The 21,096-nt window shown below is 37.7% G+C and overlaps 2 long non-coding RNA genes across 2 annotated transcripts in view; one reads left to right on the forward strand and one right to left on the reverse strand.

Annotated features, from left to right (window-relative positions):
- LOC144317080 (uncharacterized) overlaps positions 1-21,096 on the reverse strand; it is a 122,774-nt gene that overhangs the window by 32,388 nt on the left and 69,290 nt on the right. Inside the window, exons 4-5 of the long non-coding RNA XR_013382959.1 lie at positions 9,166-9,323; positions 2,768-2,892 (exon numbers count right to left, since the gene is read on the reverse strand). This is a non-coding gene — a long non-coding RNA (uncharacterized LOC144317080). The remainder of the gene's footprint in view (positions 1-2,767; positions 2,893-9,165; positions 9,324-21,096) is intronic.
- On the forward strand, positions 16,651-18,781 carry LOC144317078 (uncharacterized). The gene is made up of 2 exons (XR_013382957.1): positions 16,651-16,868; positions 18,589-18,781. It is a non-coding gene; the product is annotated as an uncharacterized LOC144317078 (long non-coding RNA).

Consider the following 21,096-nt stretch of genomic DNA (forward strand, 5'->3'; position numbering starts at 1 on the left):
TCTCTCTTATACAGTCTATACCTGCTACACCCCCAAAAGTGCCATAAATATGGTGGATGCTGAGTTGAATGTCATAGTATTTGAGCAAAATCTGACAACAGTATAGTCTCTTAGCTTAGAAGGTTCATTTTGATTTTATAATCTATATTCATAGCTCCACCATGTCTTGGAATTAGAAATCAAAGCTTAAAAAGTGGGATTTTTTTTGTTTCTTATTTTTTTTAAATATTTCAACAAGCACTATCTTTTTTAAAAATGTGGTAATTGCAGTAAAATACACAATAAAACAAAATAAGATAAAACCTACTATAGTATTAAATACATTCGTATTGTTATATAACCATCATCACCGTCAATCTCCAGAACTCTTTTCATTTTGTAAAACTGAAATTCTGTACCCACTAAACAGCAGTAACTCTCCATTCTCCTCTTCCTTCAAGCTCTGGAAACCACCATCCTATTTTCTGTTTTTATGAATTTGGCTTTATGAATCTAGGTGCCTCGTGTAAATGAAATTATACAGTACTTGTCTTTTTGTGACTGGTTACTTTCACTTAGCATAATGTCCTCAAGCTTCATTCATGTTATAGCATGTGTCAGAATTCCTTTCTCTTTAAGGGTGAATAATATTCTATTGTGGGTTTACGCCACATTTTATTTAGCCATTCATCCATGAAGGAACACTTGGATTGCTTCCATCTTTTGGCTGTTATGAATAGCACTGCTATGAACATAGGTGTACAGATATCTCTTTATGACTCTGCTTGCAATTCTTTTGACCATAACCCAGAAATAGAATTGCTAGGTCATACTCTATTTTTAATTCTACTTTTAATTTTTGAAGGGACTGCCATATTCTTCTCCACAGCATTTGCACCATTTTGCACATTTGAAAGTGAGATTCTTTAAAAAAAATCTTCCAAAAGCCTAAGGTGTAACAGAATACCTGAAGTAGAAAATATGAGATACTGCAGTCTATAATCCAAGCTGCTTCAGTCAGATGAGTCACAGCTGGTGTTTGGAAACCAATTCAATGTGAAGAATACAACCCATAGCCCTGGAGTTCCTGAGCCTGACTGTGCCTAAGAATCTTCCCACCAGAAATCCTGAGCTAGAACCTCTGGGAACCTGCAGTCACATAGAGCTCCTCCAGTGGTCATCTGGCCTGGGGATATGTGGAGAGTTTTCTCATGGACTATGAATATGCTCATAAACTTGTTTTGCTAATGGCATTGGGGCTGGGGGAGTGGAACAATGAGTTAGTATTTATTTTAAAATATCACTTGTTTAGATTCATATTCATGGCCATACCTTGGGACAGGACCCCTGCATGTGCCCAGTTAACTCCAGAGTGGTGGGGCAGAAAAACCAGAGCCAGGGGGATGCACTATGCGGCCATACCCAGCAGGGAAGAAGTAATGGAATAATAGATGAGTGTCTGAGAAATCAGTGGCAATGGATTTGATTGGCTCTCCACACGGTGGATGGAAGATGGTCGAATAAGGAATGTAACAGAGAATCCAAGGGTGGGCAGAACTTGGAAAATGAGTAGTTGGGAAACAAGTTGGAATTGAGGAACTCTATCAGTAGGGAGCAGGGGCAAGACAAAATAGAAGGTAAAGGAGAAAGATCCTAGTTCTAGAGGGAATGAGGTTATTTAGAAGCTCACAAAATCAAGAAATCAGGCATAACTTAAAAACTAGGCCAATGTTAAACATGACATCACTCTCTTCATAATTTTTTATTTTGTCATCCTTTCATCTATGCAGTGACAATCGCTGTAGGCCTTCTAAGTGCTTGGCATCATTATTCTGGGTCCAGAGTGCTCTCTTGGAATCTTCCAGTTCCTACTGCTCAAGGTAAGGAATGGTCCAGCAGTCTCACCACAGAATATTGTTACTAACACCCTATAAACTAGTCTATTCATTTACATTAAGTACTGTATTTTCCAAGAAGTCCTAATCTGTAAAAAAAAAAAAAAAGGGGGGGGGCATTCTTTCAGTAGACATTTCAACCATATCATTAGAAAGGGCATTTCAGTCCTTACCACTGTTTTGATTTCTAATTTTGCACACTCTTGATTAATCTAGGGCACCATTACCTGGCCAGTAGAACTTTTCCCCTGATTTTTTTTTTTAAACTTCTCTCTCCTGTGTCCTGTTTTATGGACTTTCGTTGCTCATTAATGTGTGGATAGGAGTAGGAAAATAAGACAAAAATCAGTTGTGTTGCTACTTTTTAGCAGCCATGATACGGTTTACTAGATGAGGAAATTAGAACTGTGAACTAAAATTAAGGTCTTGAATTATCTGAAGATTTCACTCACTCTTGTTATCCCTAACCCCAGGGAAGAACTCTCTGTTTACTACCACGAGGAAGGAAGAGCTTCATGCAAGAATACAATTCTGTTGCAAATGCTTCCTGCCAATTTTGAACAAGCATAAATTGTGTATACATCTTGAATATTTAGGTTAGCCATCTTAATTTAAAATATGCTTCCTATAATTTCACCACTTATGTATTTGTTAATTAAACTGGCAATGTTATAAAAGTAAAATCGAGTTTCAATTTAGTTTTGCAATTATATTCTTCAGCACCCAAAACAATTTTATAGCTAAGTATAAATACAGAACATTCTTTGAATAGCTAATCATCAGTACCTAAATTAAGCGAGTGTTTGGATATTCCTTCAGTCTTCTAATGGAACATTATTTCTGACTTTAACTGATAAGGGGCTAACTTACCTGCCCTATGGTAAGTAACTTACCAATAACTTTAATTGCACCCATTATTCCCTCTGAAACTGTGCTCCTTTTTTCCCCTTGATTTGTATTATCTTCGTGACATCTTGGTTGTTAAATAGGTGTTTAGGGTTATCACCTCTGAGAGTTTCTGTGGAAGACATTCAATGCACTGCAGATAGAAAATACTTATTCTGCTCTAATCTTTGTTATCCTAAGCAAAAATTTAATATACAAATTCAACATAGGTGCCTTATAATAGCAACATGCAACATTAACATTATGACTGACACATCTTTCTATTTCCAGTCCATCATTTTCCAAAGTTATTGTAAGCAACCCTAGTCCACATGATGCGCCACAAAAAGTGGTTCTGAAGTAGAGTTTGGGAAATGTTGCACTGCTTTCACACATTTGAAGAGGTCCAGACCAATTAGTATATTATAGATTTAGTAGACTTGCTGTAAAGTAACCTGTATAACTTTATTCAAGTCTTTCCCATGGTTATTCAGAAAATCTTTTCCTCCTCCATGGAAAAAGTGTTCCCCAAAACACCACTTTTTCTTCATGTTTAATGCCAGTTTACTTGTATCTGTGTCTCTACTATATGTTTAACATATAGCACAAAAAGACTGCCTTCTAATCAGCAAGTTATGTGCTAGCTTTAAAATACAGTAGATTCTCCATTAAATGGCATATTTTTTTCATTCAGAAAATTGGCTAGGTTGACGCCTCACAAATAATGCCAGATGGTTAAAATTGGGGTGCTGAGGAAAAGCACAACGATGAAATATTCCTTGGGCTTTTGGCATCTTCAATAAATTATAAGTCAAATGTATACATCCTTAAAAGTACTATTAGTTTCTTGTAGAAAGAACGAATGTTCACAGGGATGTGAGCATTGATATGTCTTCCCTCAGTGAGATGAGGGAAGCATTAGGTTCTATTGCTTTTTAGAGACCATCATTCTTGCCAGCGCATCTTCAATTTTTATAACTACAGAAGTGACAGTTGTCTCCTTCTGTTTTGACTTTTCCTTAAACTGACACTTTGTTTCAACAGAGATTTGCTGTTTCCCTCTTACGTTTATGAGTTCTTACCACATATGGGACTGACATTTGCAGGAATCTTTGACATGTTAAGAGGACACAGCCCAGGATGGGCATCAGCATCCATGCACTTCTGTCCCGTGTTTGCTCTTGTGAGTAAACAGACCCACTTAGCCTCTCACCATATTTTCACATATGGGAGCCAATCTCTGGGCTTGGGAAATAGGTTAACATCAAATGTAAAAGATGGAAGGCACCTCAAAAATTATCCTGTTCAGGAACTCTTAATGCTGGGCAGCTGGAACACAGATACATGAGCAAACAATGTGGAAGGACCTAGCACATCAAAAATTTAGATTTAAGCGATCTAGGGTGGCGTCTACAGCCTGGGATTTAATATTTTCAAAAAGTCTCCATTGAGGAGGGGAGCAAAATCTGCAGTGTGGGTTGAGAGCAATTAATTTTAAACTTCATTTTATGAGTGAGGGATTTCTTGAGCAGTTAAGCAATTTGCTTGCTTACCGCTGCAAAATTAATTAACTCATTTGAATCAGAACCCAGATCTTCTGATTCTTAACCAGTGCACTCCTGTCACATGGAGCTGCCTCTCCTCACCACTCTCCTTAGCTGTGTGACCTGGGCAAGTCATACAACTCCTCTGTTACCTTGTCAGAGAGGTTACCTGACAAGAACCATCGCAGATCAAATAATCAATGGAAAACATGCCTGTGCAAATTTAGATGGCATTGCTAATTCATTGTAAATGACCCCAGCCGTGTTGTTCATTTGCACTAATTAGTGCGATGCTTCCCATCAGCTTTCACTTGGAAAAGTGCTTTCCCCAATTTGTATTTGAAGTCTCTTGGCATGTTATTCACATCCAGATCCAGTATCTTTCCTGAAGCTACACAGTGGTTTTTACACATCTGTCCCAACATCCAACCCACTCTGGGATGCAACCCCTTGGTGATAGTTTTTCCAAAGAAAACAAAAGTAAGAATGCTTAAATAAGTGTTCTACCCCCATGTCCTGGACTCTGATGGTGCTTTGAGATTCCACAAAGTAAGAAGCAAGAGCAAACAGAGAGTATTTTCTCTATGCCTTCCCAAGCCAGCAGCCTTGCCCCTTTGGAGTGGCATATCTGCTTTCCCCACCTGTCCCTATGAGCCCAGCACAGTAGGTTCCCCACTGTTGTCTCCATGTCAGCTTGAGCGTCCATCCTCAGTGGGTCTGCTCTGCACCCCCAGGAAGGGTACAGAAGAGGAGAGAGGAAGGCCACCCATGGGGTTGTATGCCAGGACCGCCACTGTGTCTCTGCCGAGCAGATGGGCTGGGTTGCCTTGATGCTGGAGCTCTAGGTGGTTCTTGGAGTGCTCTTTAGACTCCTGACATCACAAGAGGCCAATGGGGATAGTTAGGTTGTTCAGCAGGTGGCTACTACTCTAAGCTCTCAACTACTATCCTAGAAAAAATGCAGAAAGTACCACTGACAAATGCCAAACTAGTCTCCGGGTAACAGACCCAGATACTGCCCTTATTTCTAGGTCATAAGGATTTTAACTTGATGTCCCACTGGGAACTACAGGGGTGCCTGTCTGGTCCTCATTATCATGAATAATTGAATGTTGGAAGTATGTCAGAGGGCTTCTATGGACATTGTTTTTCACCTACCATAAAGTGATGGCAGTCTGTAGGAAAATCATTTCATGGAAGGTCCCTAGAACATGCTGATCTAAGCAGCTAGCAGCAGTCTCTCTAAATCAGTCATGCCATGGTTTCAGCCTAATTACTGGAAGTGGTGTTCCAGTTAGAGTCAGTAAATACCAAAAAGTTAAGTTTTATTGCAAAACAGATTACAGTTCCAGTAAAGATGCTGTATATGAACAGAAATGTGCTGGTTACAAATGTCCATCAGGCCCAATCCTAAGTGATATAGATGATAGAACAAAGGGGGAGGGTGCCCACAGTAGTAAGGACAGATGCTCCTAGCAAGGCATCACAAGTCTAAAGCAAACCTAAATGTTCACAAACGGTATGCTGTGACTGGGTGGAATAAAATCAGACAGACTCAATTTTTAAAACAGCTTTAGGTGACAGTCTTCTCCAGGAAAAAAAAGTGGGGGGGGGGATGGCTCCATTTTTTTTTTTTTTTTTTTTTTTTTTTTTATGTATGTATATTTACATTTTTATTTTTTTTTTTTTTTTTTTTTTTTTTTTTATTGGTGTTCAATTTACTAACATACAGAATAACACCCAGTGCCCGTCACCCATTCACTCCCACCCCCCGCCCTCCTCCCCTTCTACCACCCCTAGTTCGTTTCCCAGAGTTAGCAGTCTTTATGTTCTGTCTCCCTTTCTGATATTTCCCACACATTTCTTCTCCCTTCCCTTATTTTCCCTTTCACTATTATTTATATTCCCCAAATGAATGAGAACATATAATGTTTGTCCTTCTCCGACTGACTTACTTCACTCAGCATAATACCCTCCAGTTCCATCCACGTTGAAGCAAATGGTGGGTATTTGTCATTTCTAATAGCTGAGTAATATTCCATTGTATACATAAACCACATCTTCTTTATCCATTCATCTTTCGTTGGACACCGAGGCTCCTTCCACAGTTTGGCTATCGTGGCCATTGCTGCTAGAAACATCGGGGTGCAGGTGTCCCAGCGTTTCATTGCATTTGTATCTTTGGGGTAAATCCCCAACAGTGCAATTGCTGGGTCGTAGGGCAGGTATATTTTTAACTGTTTGAGGAACCTCCACACAGTTTTCCACAGTGGCTGCACCAGTTCACATTCCCACCAACAGTGTAAGAGGGTTCCCTTTTCTCCACATCCTCTCCAACATTTGTTGTTTCCTGCCTTGTTAATTTTTCCCATTCTCACTGGTGTGAGGTGGTATCTCATTGTGGTTTTGATTTGTATTTCCCTGATGGCAAGTGATGCAGAGCATTTTCTCATGTGCATGTTGGCCATGTCTATGTCTTCTTCTGTGAGATTTCTGTTCATGTCTTTTGCCCATTTCATGATTGGATTGTTTGTTTCTTTGGTGTTGAGTTTAATAAGTTCTTTATAGATCTTGGAAACTAGCCCTTTATCTGATATGTCATTTGCAAATATCTTCTCCCATTCTGTAGGTTGTCTTTGAGTTTTGTTGACTGTATCCTTTGCTGTGCAAAAGCATTAAAAATGGCTCCATTTTTAATCCAATGCCTGTTTGAAAGCCTTCATCTACAGCTCTGCTATGCCTTGCATAGAACAGGCACCCCGTGATGTGAGCTCAATGAATCCTGTAAATAGGAAGAGGAGAGAACCTGTTTCAAAGAGCTTTCTGAGGGATCCCTGGGTGGCGCAGCGGTTTGGCGCCTGCCTTTGGCCCAGGGTGCGATCCTGGAGACCGGGGATTGAATCCCATGTTGGGCTCCCGGTGCATGGAGCCTGCTTCTCCCTTTGCCTGTGTCTCTGCCTCTCTCTTTCTCTCTCTCTCTCTCTCTCTCTCTCTCTGTGACTATCATAAATAAAAAAAAAAAATTATTTAAAAAAAAAGAGTTTTCTGAGCTTTGTTGCTCAGCATTCTCTGCCTCCAAACTACAGAGGGGTTAAGTCCAGTGACCAGCAGGGGAAGAGGTGGCTGTTTCCTAAACTTCTGTCTGGTATCTTTAAGCAAAACTGGTATCCTTTGCTGGGAGTCTGAACTATTCACCATTTATTTCTTAATTTCCAACCTTTTCTTATATAAGGGAAGATAATAATCTCTTAGATCCTGAGGATCTGTTAGGCCTTTTACCCTCAGGCTGTAAGGCCCCTTGAGAGGTAATTGTATTTCTTTCATAGCATAATAAGTGCTCAACAGATAATTGTATATTCACCTTAGACGTATGTCTTATTCAATGGCCTTGCCAATGAGGCCACTGTCAGCCAATAGACTTTTCAGTGCCTACCCTTATATTCTGGATGCTTTCCCATCTATACAGATGGGCTTCATTTCTCTTTTAATCTTTCCCCCATCCTCCTTCCTGGTGTCCTCCTCACCCCACATCCCTTTCCACAGCGTATGGGTCTAGTCTGACTGCTTTGGGGGGAATTAACTCCACCCTCATTGATAGGATTCTAGGGCTCACGGTGAAGATGTATCTAGGTAACTTTGAAATTTTTTTTCTGAACTTCTAAAAAGGATTAATGCCTGTGCCTTCCTCCTGAATTATTTTATTACAAAATTAAGTTTTCTGTAAATGAATCTCACGTATACCAAGTTGGATTGATCCAAATCCTTAGTTAAAAAAAAAAAAATCCTTAGTTCAAGACACTGTCACTATTGGCTCATGCCTAGTCTCATTTTAAAACTTTTTGCTTCTCTATTTAATAACATAATGAGCCCTTGTGAACACACTGCCTGACACGAACCTTGGAGCGTTGCCAGTAACTTAAATCAGCCTGTGTGTTCCAGTTCCCGCCTCCAATGCACAGGAGCCACTGTCCTGCTGAAGTTTGTCTTTATCTATCATCCCCAGGCTTTTGGAAATGTGGCTTTTATCACATATATGCCGAAATGATATATTGTTTAGTTTAATTGCTTTTTGAACTTTTTGGAAGGGATATCCTCTTGTCTGAGGTACTCTCGCACTTGCCTTTGTCACTCAACACTACCTTCCCATGATTCACCAGTGAATCTCCTTTTACAGCAAAACAGATTTATCTTTAAACGCAATAAAAAAAAAAAAAGAAGAAGAAGAAGAAGGAAAAAGCCTCAAAACCAAAGCAACAAAAAACAAAGCTGCTACCTAAAATGCTTATATAGTCTCCCACTGTGAATGGTAGGTCCCTGAATTTAGGTTATGTTAAATCAGAAGACCACTTGTATGGAATAATATATAGAGTAAAATGTCACACTTTGTCTCATTTATTCTAAGTAACTTCAAGGAAGGCTAACACAAGAATAACTAACTCATTAATGTTCATCTATGAGTCATGTTACTATTCCCTAATACTTTCTATCAAGTTGTTACATGATGTAGGATACAAAAAATATTTTTACCTCAATCTATGCTAAAACTCACAGTGTATATTTTTAATATGATGCTCAATAATAAGGTTCAGAGGATTTCTCCTGTTATCCTCATATCTAGCTCTTCCAAATCATGAAAATACGTCTCATAAAGGTTATTTCTTTTGCCATTTCTTGCTCAAACAATAGCAAACACCTCTCAAAATTTTCTAGATAAGTTTTCTAGGTTCCACACTGCAACAACTCTGAATTAAATTCCCTGGACTCTTTAGGGACTGCTCACTGGAACTTAGCCTTTGAATCTTCTAAGACTTGGCCATTAATAATCTAAGCTGATACTTTCACTCAGTAGTTACCCAACTCACCACAGAGCTGCAGCATCAAATCAATCTGGTCCCAGAAGTCCACTCTGCAGGCCCAAAAGAAGCTGGACAACTCCTTATTCTCCAGCTAGAAGATTTAGACCCTCACACACCAGATCTCTCCTGCCAGGCTATTTGCACAGCAGCATGGAGTCTTGGTTCTGAAAAAAAAAAAAAAAATTAAGCTTTAGGAGCTGCATGAGAGATGAGTCTGAGACATCAGAAATAAAAATATAGGATGAATGGCTGAAAATATCCAAATTCTAGTTCTTTCCCTGGTAATGTATAGAGGAAATCTCTAAACTACTAAGCAAAGGCTATGATTCTAATGAAAGAGGAAAGGTTTCTTCATTTCCCATGACCTCAAAGAGCAACTGTAGTTAAGGAAGCAACTTTGAAATGAATTACTTTGGTTATATGATTGCACTTTTCTTGTATGTTTGGCCAAGATACCCACTGAACATTCAACATTCTAGTGCGTGCTGGAGAGGACACAAAAAGAAGGATTGAAACACATTTATTTCATGCCCAGCCCTGTGTGAGACACTTCTCCTTTACAACTGGGGTAACTGGTACCCAGACAAGTTACCTAATTGCCATGCTGTATTATAGTGTTAGCACCAGGTCTGAGTGCAAAGTCCATGTTCTCTCTATAATTGAAGTGCCTACTTTTAAGGAATTTTAGAATCTGAGGAGAAAGGCACAAAACAAAATAAAACAAAACACCCAATTTTGATGGCCAAGAGACTGGACCAGAATTATCAAAGGAATGAAGAAAATTAGGTAGAATGCTCATAAGGAGAAATTCAGGATTCAAGCTCAAGTTAATAACCATCATGGAACAGAATAGAGGCGTTAGTGGGATGGTTTTGTTAAAAACAGATTTAAAAAAAAAAACAGATTTTAAAGAAATTGATCTGATTACAGCAGTCGCAATTTGATAGCTGTGGCCATAGGAATGGAGAGAATGTATCTCATAGGAGGGTCTCTCTCTTTTATTTTTAAATCTCCACATGTTGGCTAGAACATGGTACATGGTAAATAAAGGTTTATTAGATGAAAAATGGAGATATTGTGAAGGAGGGCATGCCATAACTCAATAAACATATATCTAGTCATTCAAAAAGATGGAGAGAATCATCATGCTGTTGGAAGAACTGGGGAAATAGCTAACGTACAGTGTCAGCTATTAGCTATGTGTGGTTCTAAGTGCTTTTACCTACATTGATTCAATCAACATACATAACAAACCTGCGAATAGATGCATTATAATCCCTGTTACACAGGTGGGCACAGGGAAATCGATGTCTTGCCCAGACTGACATGGCTACTGAGTGGTAAAGCCAGGACTGGAACCAGGCTGTCAGGCTGCGGTCTCCATCTGCATCTCTATGCATGAGATTTGATGCACAGAGACTAGGGCAGAGAAGGTCTCTTCTCCTTTTGATTCAGAAGGGAGGGTAGATTTTTGGAAAGGAGCAAGACATATAGGTGAACTGTGGATATGCAAGTATGCTCTGCCTGCAGTAATAGGGAATACTCTAGGGGCTTATTCAAATACTTCATAACTTCAATCAATACCGCAGAGCTGGGCACTGGTGAAAAACAGCACTCACCATGGGTACAATGTTCCTCCATCCTCCCGCTGGCTAGAGCTTTTACTTGGTTAGGCTCTGGAACACATTAAACAGGCTCTAGTTTTATGAAATGATTTGAACTCATCTCTAGCTTTATTTATATGTTTTTTCATGTCAGTTTGGGCTGCAATAACAAATTACCATGGGCTTAAACAACAGACATTGATTTATTCCTCACAGTTCTGAAGGCTGGGAAGTCCAAGGTCAAGGTGCCAGCAGATTCGATGTCTGTGTCTGGTGAGAGCCCTCCTCCTGGAGGCTTCCTTCTCCTACTCAGGATATAATCTCATCTCTGGCTATCTCAGACTCAGAGATAATATCTCTTGTAGCTCTTCTTACTCATGAATGAATCCCATTCATTCGGCCTCCACCTTCATGATCTATAATAATGCTAAGCACACTGCGGTAGATGCTGCTAAATGCAGGCATTCCTCTGCATCTAGATCTAATATATTCTAGTTCATACTCGAGTGGATTCTTCATGACATGCCTCAGGGAAGGTCTGTTTTCATTCCTGGAGCTGGGCATTCAGGGGGGCCCTTTCCATTATGTAACTCCCAACCTTTAGCTTTGATTTTATTTTTTAAATTAGTTTTCTCCATTTCCTTTGCTGTCTCTTTATAGAATTCATATATTAAGGATTTGGGGGACACCGGGGTGGCTCCGTTGGTTAAGCATCTGCCTTTGGCTCAGGTCATGATCCCAGGGTTCTGGAAAGAAGACCTGCTTCAGGCTCCCATCTCAGCTAGGAGTCTGCTTCTCCCTCTCCCTCTGTACCCACCCCCCCCCCACCCCATGCTTTGCCTGGAGTGCTTGCTATCTCTTTCTCCCTCTCTCTCTCTCTCTCTCAAATAAATTTAAAAAAAAATCTTTAAGACTTTGGGATCTCCTCAAGGGCCCTCTAATTCTATTCCATTTTATTCACTGTCACTATCTTTTCATTTCACTTTGGGGGGGGAACTCTTGAACATTATATTTTATGTCTCCTTCTGAGCCTTACATGTCTGCCATCACAATTTTGATTTCTACAGATTTTTCTTTGTTCTCAAAAGTCATCTTTATGGCATTTGGGGAATCATGCATTGCATAAATCGTATTTTGCTGAGGCTATCAATGACAGCTTTTCGGGAAAACTTTTATTTGCTTGTTTTGGTCTCTATCATTTATGTTGAAGACTTTTCCACAGGTTTTGAAGATCTGGGCTCTTTGCTCACATTTAAGGTGAGAGCCCATGGTGCTTGGGCAGAGCCTGGCAAGGGTGGGACTCCCTGCAGAGAGACTGGCCGTTACATCCCCTAGAGATGAGCTTCAAACACCACCAGAAAGGTGTCTGCTGGGCTGAGCCTGTGGGAGCTGAGTGTGGAAAAGAGCTAGGTATATAAGTGATCAGTCATGGATATAGTATCCTAACCTGCTGCTCTACCCTCTCTTTAGATTAGACCTCCAGTCTCCTCCTGCTTATGTGGGAAGAGGATGAAATCCAGGCTATATACCTATAGAAGATCAATCTGGGGACCTAAATACTTCTTCAGCTGAACTTCAACCAACCTTCAGATATGAGCAGCAGAGAAACCTCTCATGCTGAGCCTCTGAGAGGAGTGTGTGGTGTACTTCAGGCTGACCGGCCTCTTCTCCTACTGCTGGTTTATGCTGTGGCTCTCTCAAGATTCGGCTAAGTCTTCCATCTGCTTTCTATTTTCTAATATTTATTGTTTCACCTCCTCCATTATCTTAGGCTTCATGGTTTATACAGTTTTAAAATATTCCTTTTGCCAAAATCCAGTCCATTTTTTTCTCAAGATCAAGAAGGTAGTGTATGAGTTCTACTGCTATTTTTACCCGCAAGTTTTCTTTCCTTATTTTTAATGGTATGGAGATCTTGCAAAGGAAAGACATCATTTAGTTACTGACATAGAACACATGCAACCCAGATTTGACAGCATCCCAATAGGCAACATCTCTTCAGGCTTCAGACTCACCTTGAAATAGGACCCAGCTCTAATCCACATTCCTGACAAGCCAGTTGAACTTCATGAAGCCTTAGTGATCAATGTCTCACTATGTTCATACTTTCAACTGAAAATACATTGTAGCAGTGATGCAAGAAAAACCAAAAAATGAAAGTATTAATACGTTCCATGAAGAAAAAAATGGTACTGACTTGGAAATAAGATAGAGATTATGGATAGGACTAATAGAATGGGCAGATGTGTTTTGACAGTGATTGTCGGATGGAATAAATGAAAGAAGCTCAAAGCCTCAGCCACCATAGGTCTGAGAATGTCTCTGGGAGGATGTGTAGGGATATTGGAATATGACAGCTGAGGAGCTGAGTGAACATGTGGCAAGGCACACTTTATTTATAGTATAGGACACTGAAATCCGTCGCTGACTTATTTTAGCTCTTTTATGCTAATTTTATATTCTAATTATTCATGGCTGATATTTAGGAATACAGTTGATTTTGGTATAAGCTTAAATGCAGCCACCTTTCTAAATTCATTTACCAGGTTTGTCTATTTAATTGTAGATAATTTTGAACTTTCTCCATAGACGCACATGCTATCTGCAAATAATAATTCATTTCTTCCTTTCTTATCTTTATACCTTTAGTTGTTTTTTTTCTTGTTCCATTGCACTGCTAAGGACCTCTAGTTCAATGTTAAAGTAGTGATTGCAGATATCTTTTGCTCCCCATCTCCAGAGGAAAATTTTCAATATTTCAGCATTATATATCTTGTTTGCTATAGATTATTGCAGATAATCTTTTATCAAATTAAAAAGGTTCTCTACCATTCTTAGTGTGGTACATTTTTGCATTTTGGTTTATGTTGTTTTGCCTTTTGAGCATAAATGGTTGGGTTTTATCAAATGCTTTCGCTCCATCTGTTGAAATTATAATTTTTCCTTTTTATTTTGTTAAAATGGTGAATTACAAAGGTTGGTTATTTTTTTCAAAGATTGTTTCCTTAAATATTAATACAAATTGGTATTCCTAGAATAAATCAAACTTAGTTTTGAAATATTATCTATCTATAGTAGGGATTCAAATTGCTAATATTTTGTTGAGATTGTTCATAAATCTCTCATGAAGTCCATAATTTTTCTTTATTTTAATATGCTTTTTCAATTTTACTGTAAAGGATACAAGTAGGGGATAAGGAAATGAGTTTATTCTTTCTCTAGATGAGTTTGTATAAAATTGGTATTTTTTCCTTTTTAACTGTTTGTAAGAATTAATTGTTGAAGCTATCTGAAATAAATTTTTTTGTGTGTAAAGACTTTGTGTGACTGACTTAGTCAGTATTGGTAATTTCAGTGGGGGATTTTGTCTTTTTCATCTAATTGTTTTAATGTACTGACATATAATTTTTCATATCTGTATCTATATATACTTTATACAGGATCTGTAGTGCCCTCTCTCATTTTTGATATTGGTAAATTGCTCTTTTTTTTCTTAATCAGTTTTATTATATGCCAAATAATTTTATTAGTTTTTTCAAAGAATCAACTTTTGGCTTTGTTGTTTTCATTAATAATACATTTGTTTCCTATTTCAGGAGTTTCATTCTTATCTTATTTCTTTTTAAAAACTTTTTTAAAGATTTTATTCATTTATTCATGAGAGACACAGAGAGAGGCAGAGACATAGGCTCCCTGTGGGGACCCTGATGGAGAACTCGATCCTAGAACCCCGGGATCACGACCTGAGCCAAAGGCAGATGCTCAACTACTGAGCCACTGAGGTGGCCCTTGATTTATTTCTTATTGTTTTGAAAAACTTTTAATTAGAATATTTAGACCATTTAGATTTAATGTAATTATTGATATGTATGGGTTTATATTTATATCTTACTATTGTGTCCTTTTAGGTCCACTCATTTTGCCTATTATTTCTTCTCTCCTTGGGTTTACCCTTCTGGTCTTTTTTCTTAACTTCTTGAGATAGTTACTTAAATTATTATTTCTCAGCCTTTCTTTATTTCTAATACATACCTTTAAGCCCCACATTTTCACCTGTACATAGCTTTAGCTGCATTACTCAAGTTTGAATATATTATATTTTAATTATTTCATTTGAAATTATTCCTAAATTCTGATGTTATTTTTTTGATCCATGGGTTGTTTTTGAGAAGCATATTGCTTAATTTTAGAACATTTGGTGAATTTTCTAGTCATCTTTTTCATCTTTATTTCCAGTTTAATGCCTGGTTAATAAAGTCTATGATGAGAGACTATATTCTAAACTCAAAACTTTTAAACCTGGTAAGACTTGTTTTATGGCCCAGCAGATATTCAATTATTGTCAAAGTTCCTTGAGTATTTTGCTGCTTTGTATAGTGTTCTCTATGTGTGAATTAAGTGCCTTTTATTAATCATGCTGTTAGGAATGATATATTTTATTTTTTTGGCCTGTTTTATTAGTATTGAGGGAGATGTATTAAAATCTCTTACCATGATAGTGGATTTTGTTATCTCTTCTTGTAATAACATCAATTTTTGCCTTACACATTTAGAAGTTATGCTATTAGATGCTTACAAATTTAGAGTTGTTACATCTTCCTAATGGATGACTTTTTATCTTCAAGAAATATCTCTTAATCTCTAATAATACTTCTTTCTCATGTCTACATTTCTTTATATTTAAGGTGTGCCTCTTATAAGTAATTTATAGTTGGGCTTCGCTTTTTAAAAAATTCAATATTCTATTAATTAGGATATTTAGACCATTTATAATTAGTATGTGGGTTTCCATCTATCACTTTGCTATTCATTTTCCTTTTTGTTCCCTTATTTTATATCACTTTTCCATTGCCTTCTTTTTTCTTTCTTTTGAATTAATCAGATGTTTATTTTTCTCCTGAGACTTATACATGCATTTACTGGTTGTTAGTGATTTCTCTAGAGATTATAATAGGCATGTTTAACTTATTAGGGTCCAATATAATTGAATGTTCTTGCCACATTCCAAAGAGTGCTAGGACCTTAGTAAACCTTAACTCCACTTATCTTCTTCTCTTCTTTGTGTTATTGTAATGCACTTCATTTTTAGGTATAGTATATGTATAGCATTAGATTTTTAGGTAATATAGGTAAAATCTGTTTATTTCTTCTTATTTTAAAAATCTTTTCCTTTCTCTTTCTCTTACGGTTTCATCCTTTATGTTAACTGCTCTGGTGCTCTTTCTAGTTTAGTGTTTGCTTTTAAAATTATCTTTTAGGGCAGCCTGGGTGGCTCGGCGGTTTAGCGCCACCTTCAGCCCAGGGCTCGATCCTGGAGACCCGGGATCAAGTCCCAGAGTCCCACGTCAGTCTCCCTGCATGGAGCCTGCTTCTCCCTCTGCCTGTGTCTCTGCCTCTCTTTCTCTGTGTCTCTCATGAGTAAATAAATAAAATCTTTTAAAAATTTATCTTTTACTTCTAATTATTTCTTGAGTTCTGTCGCTTCATTTTAATTTTTTTTCGTTCTGATTCCTATTGTTCTTTCAGCTCTTGTAATATGCTCTCAATTTCTAAAAGATTTTTTGAAATAGCATAATTTTTTATTTTTAAATGTGTATGTAAACATTTACCTTTAATAATTTACTGCCTCCTATTTTCATGTGAATTTAATTTTTATGAACTTTTACAGAGAAGCAAACTTCAAGATAGATTTCAAGGTTTCTTTGTATGTTCTTGTGCATTGTTAAAAAAATTTGGCAGCTCTTTTTGAGATTTTGGAGCTCTATTTTCCTCCCTCGTTTTTATCTGGACCTTCTCTTCATCTCTATTGTCTCTGTCCTTAACTTTTATTCACATCTATTTTTTTCTCCTCAATGTAGGGCTCTGTCATAAATAGAATCATAAATAGAATTTTGAGAGTTCTAAGGACTGGCCTGCTCCCTCCCTCCAGTCCTTATCACCAGACTGTGCTGCTATTAGATCGGGCAAAATCTCTCCTGGTTTCTCAAATTGGCATGCTGCACTTCTCACGAATGTCTGTGGGTTATGTGGGGACTCTCCAGTTCTCAGATCTGACCAATGTCTGGTGCTTTCCTATGCCTTCCTTCACATGGAAGCTGATAACTGGTAGGTCTTGTAGCTATTGGTAACCTCTTCCCATATTCTTGTATTTTGGAGTTAATGAGGATATTTTGTCACCTCTCTGTGTTGTTTGTGGGTTTTTTATGTTGGATCTAGTTGTCTTTTTAAAAAATATTTTATTTAAATTCAATTTGCCAACATATAGTATCACACCCAGCGCTCATCCCATCAAGTGCCCTCCTTAGTGCCCATCACCCAGTTCCAAAAATCATGATGCTTCAGATTGTCTGCCCCAATTGTCTCAGATTTCCTTTAAATAAATTAATAGTTTAAATGTAGTTTTTTTTCTCTGAAATTCTTATGAATTATATGGACAATTCCTCCAATTTGGAAACTTACCAACATTTTTATAATATCTAGATTTATTACAGGAGAAGCTTTATTGCCTTGGGAAAAATTATAAAATGAATCCACAGTAATTTATAGTTGATTCACAATCTACAGATCATAAATTACTACCCAAAATGTGTTTTTAAATAAATTTTGTATTGATCTTTAGGATGAGAGAAATAACAGAAAACCCAACAATGTCAGCAACATTGTTGCTGACAATTAATATTTTTGAGTGTTTATATGTCCTGCAACACGTTCTTATTGGATTTATATAGATTGATTTATTTAATCCTCACACCGACCTTATAAGATAGAATTTATTAATATCTTCACATTGTGAATGATAAAACTGAGGTTAAATAGTTTGCAATAGTCACACAGAGGTTAAGTAGGTACCAGCCCACTACTCTATCTTCAAAGATGTACTCTCAGAAGGAAATATTACCCAAAATTGGTTTCGAGGGCAAATTTTGGGGCAGAATATTTTAAAAACTTAATGAGATTTTAAATATTAAATATTTATATTATATATTACTATATATTATATTTACATCATAAATATTAATATTAATATTTAACATTTAAAAATCTACATGGGATTTACAGAACAGAGTTGAATGTAATCCTTGGTAATTCTGTATGTATCACAAGTTAAGCCAGAATGTTCTCCTTGGCACACAACTTCATCTCCTCTTGGCTTTTTCTACACTTAAAACGATGATAGAAAATGGCATCCAAAGTTGGATGGTAGGGTGTCATAGCAACCTTAATTCGGTTACTTGATCCTGAGAACCAACATGTTTTCTGCCCGGTTTTCAAGAGCGTGTAAAGACACGTTAGGCAAGCAGCAGGGACATCAATGTTCTCACCTCATTGAAACTCTGGGCTGTGCCTGCATAGCTACAAACTACCAAGATTTCAGGAGAACAACTTCTTTCTTGACTCATACAAATGGGTCTTGACTTTCAATATCAAAGGGTTAATTTAGACAGACATCAGAAACCAACTCAGGCCCCCAGTCCGAGAGAGAGCCAGGAAAGACTTCAGAACCAGGAGCTTCTCCTGCAAAAGCCTGCAGTCTGCATTCCATTCATCTATTAGTTTTCATGGTATTTTTTACGGTTCTTAATTTGCCCCATCCCCAAACAGCCTATAGAGCAGATAAGAGTATTTTAAATATATATTTTCTTAAATATATATTTTCTTAAACTTTTTAATAAGAAAGAATGTGTGACTTCTCATCTCTAAAAGACTTTTCAAAATGTCTAGGCTTTGAAGATTTAGAGAAATAGCAAAGCAAAGGCAATCAGGAAAGAATGGATAGACTCTTCTCCACACCACTTCCCTTAGACAGCTCGGCTTATATCTACAGGTATTACGGACGTGTGCAAGATAGAGTTCCTAAAAGGGACCTTGGAGAGGAGAGGGTTCTGAGTGATGACATCAGAAAAGGAAGGAGGAGGTAACAATGTGAGTAAAATATCCACTGAGGTGCACCTATGGTGAAAATGTACACATTTCATTCATAGATTATGCCTTCTAATAAACTGCCACTCTAGGAATTTTATTTCTCTTCTTGTGTGTATCTTTCTGATACCTCAATGTTTGGAAGGAATGGAGAATACATTATCAGAAAGAAAATAATACTATTCATTGAGGTTACATCTAGCCAGAGGGTGGAGCAAGACAACTTTTTATTTTTCCTCTTAAATTATCCATCACTCATACTGAAGCCATCTTATCTTAGCTCAGTGTCAAGGATTTTTCTCCTTTTCTGTCTCCCTCTCTCTTATTCACTGCCCCTGATAATCCAGGCTACTTTTTCACCCCTATACCTCCAAGTACTGGATTTCAGCTATGTCGTATCATCTGGATTTCCCACCTCTTTCTCATGCAGCTGGGGTGACTGAGTGCAGGTGGGAGGGCCTTAAATTCTTCAGGTACTTTGCAGTAATATTTACAAGGTAAACATCCCCCCCCCCCCCATCTCTTATAATATGACTACCTTCTCAGAATAATGCTAGGGCATTATTATTATCTGGTTCTTTTACTTCACTGTGCCAAATATCTACTTCTATTGCTCTAAGTAGGCATGGGCAGCACTCAGAGAGATAAGTAAGCCAGCTCTTCCCCCTGCCCCACAATGAAGAGTTCAGGAGTAGAAGGAGAGTCCTTACTATCTGGTGCAGCCTTTGAAGTCATGCACAGGTGTCTTGTCTTGTCTTGGTGTTTGCTCACCAAACAGTGAATAGTTTTCACAAAAGCTAGAAGATGCAGGTTGCAAAGTTTTTCCAAGTTGCTAATGCAAAGACATGGAATAACACTAGTTAGGCAAAACAGACCATGTGGTCAAGGTGGCAGAAAAACTGAATTAGGGTAGTGATTGATGGCACTAATAGCCGGTGATGGAAGCCATGAACAATTCCTTCTCCCCAGGGTCCCAGCTTTTCCAGCTCAGAAGTTTTCTTGCCTTTCACTGTGGGTGGACCTTTTTTTTTTTTTTTTTTTTTTTTTAAGATTTCATTTATTTGGGAGAGAGAGAGAACACAGAGGAAGAAAGAGCACAGAGGGAGAGGGAGAAGCACACTTTCTGCTGAGCAGAGAGTCCAATGTGGGGCTTGATCCCAGGACCCCTAGATCACCACCTGAGTTGCAGGTAGATGCCTAACCAACTGAGTCACTCAGGTGCCCCTGGACCATTTTATATATCCTTATGCAATACCACGATGTTAACATACAACAGTATATGTTAAATCCTTACCTGAGGAAGGTAATCTTTGTAAATTTGAAGGCAGTTTATAGTTAAAGGTAGTTATACCAAGTATGGAACATATAAATAAGCACAAGTGGTAATAGAACACTCTTGAAAATGTGGTTCCTAAATATCCTATATTTTTCCTAAGACATATAATTGCATCATCTATGCTTTCTTCAGGAGACTGCTTCAGAAATAAATGTGTCTTTAAAGTAACTGCTATATCTGAAGCTGGAAATAGTCTCCAAATCATCCTCTGTCTCTCCTCTCTCCTGAGTTCCAGGAGACGCTCAGGTATGAGCAAGATACACATTTAACAAGTGCCACGAAGAAATGCTTGTTTGCTGTTTCACTATGCTCTTCAAAGTCAACTGGGTTGGTGGCAAGGGGCAACTGTCTCACGACCCCTTACTTTAGTGCAGAAAAAGATCCTCAGTGGTCAGAATTACTCACTTTATACAGGGTAATCATCAAAACATTTCTAAATATCATAATTCACCATCATAGAGGTTGTGTTATTAGAGAAAATAAAATTATTAAGCTAGAATAAGAGATCAGGCTGCCCAGACCTAACATGTCATAAGAATGCAGATGTTGCAGTTACCTGAACTTCCTGTTTCAAATGAAAAGTAAGAATAAGCTTTTACTGTTATATTAACAATCACATAATCCTCTAAAGGTGGCTTTTACGTCATGAAAGATTCAACATTTTCTATATTAGGAACATTCTTAAATTGGATCTTTCCTTTTATGAGTAGAGTGACATCTACTACTTCTGAAAGCTGCTCCTTTGGGGACCAATGAGCATAGTAGGCATGTATTGGTTGACCACTGCTTAGGGAAAACATTCAATTTGCTAAGCACTTTGCAATAAGCATTTCTGCACCACCTACTATATGCTGAGCACAGTATGACAAAATGAGTCAAAGATCCAGAATATGCCTTTCAGAAGAATATAAACTTTTTGGGAAAACAGCAAATGTTAAAAGAAAGAAAAGAAAGAAAAAGAAAGAAGAAAAGAAAGAAAGAAAGAAAGAAAGAAAGAAAGAAAGAAAGAAAGAAAGAAAGAAAGAAAGAAAAGAAAGAAAGAGAAAGAAAGAAAGAAAAGAAAGAGATGAAAGAAAG

The sequence above is a fragment of the Canis aureus genome, chromosome 7, assembly GCF_053574225.1.
Source record: "Canis aureus isolate CA01 chromosome 7, VMU_Caureus_v.1.0, whole genome shotgun sequence".
In the NCBI taxonomy this organism is placed as follows: Eukaryota; Metazoa; Chordata; class Mammalia; order Carnivora; family Canidae; genus Canis; species Canis aureus.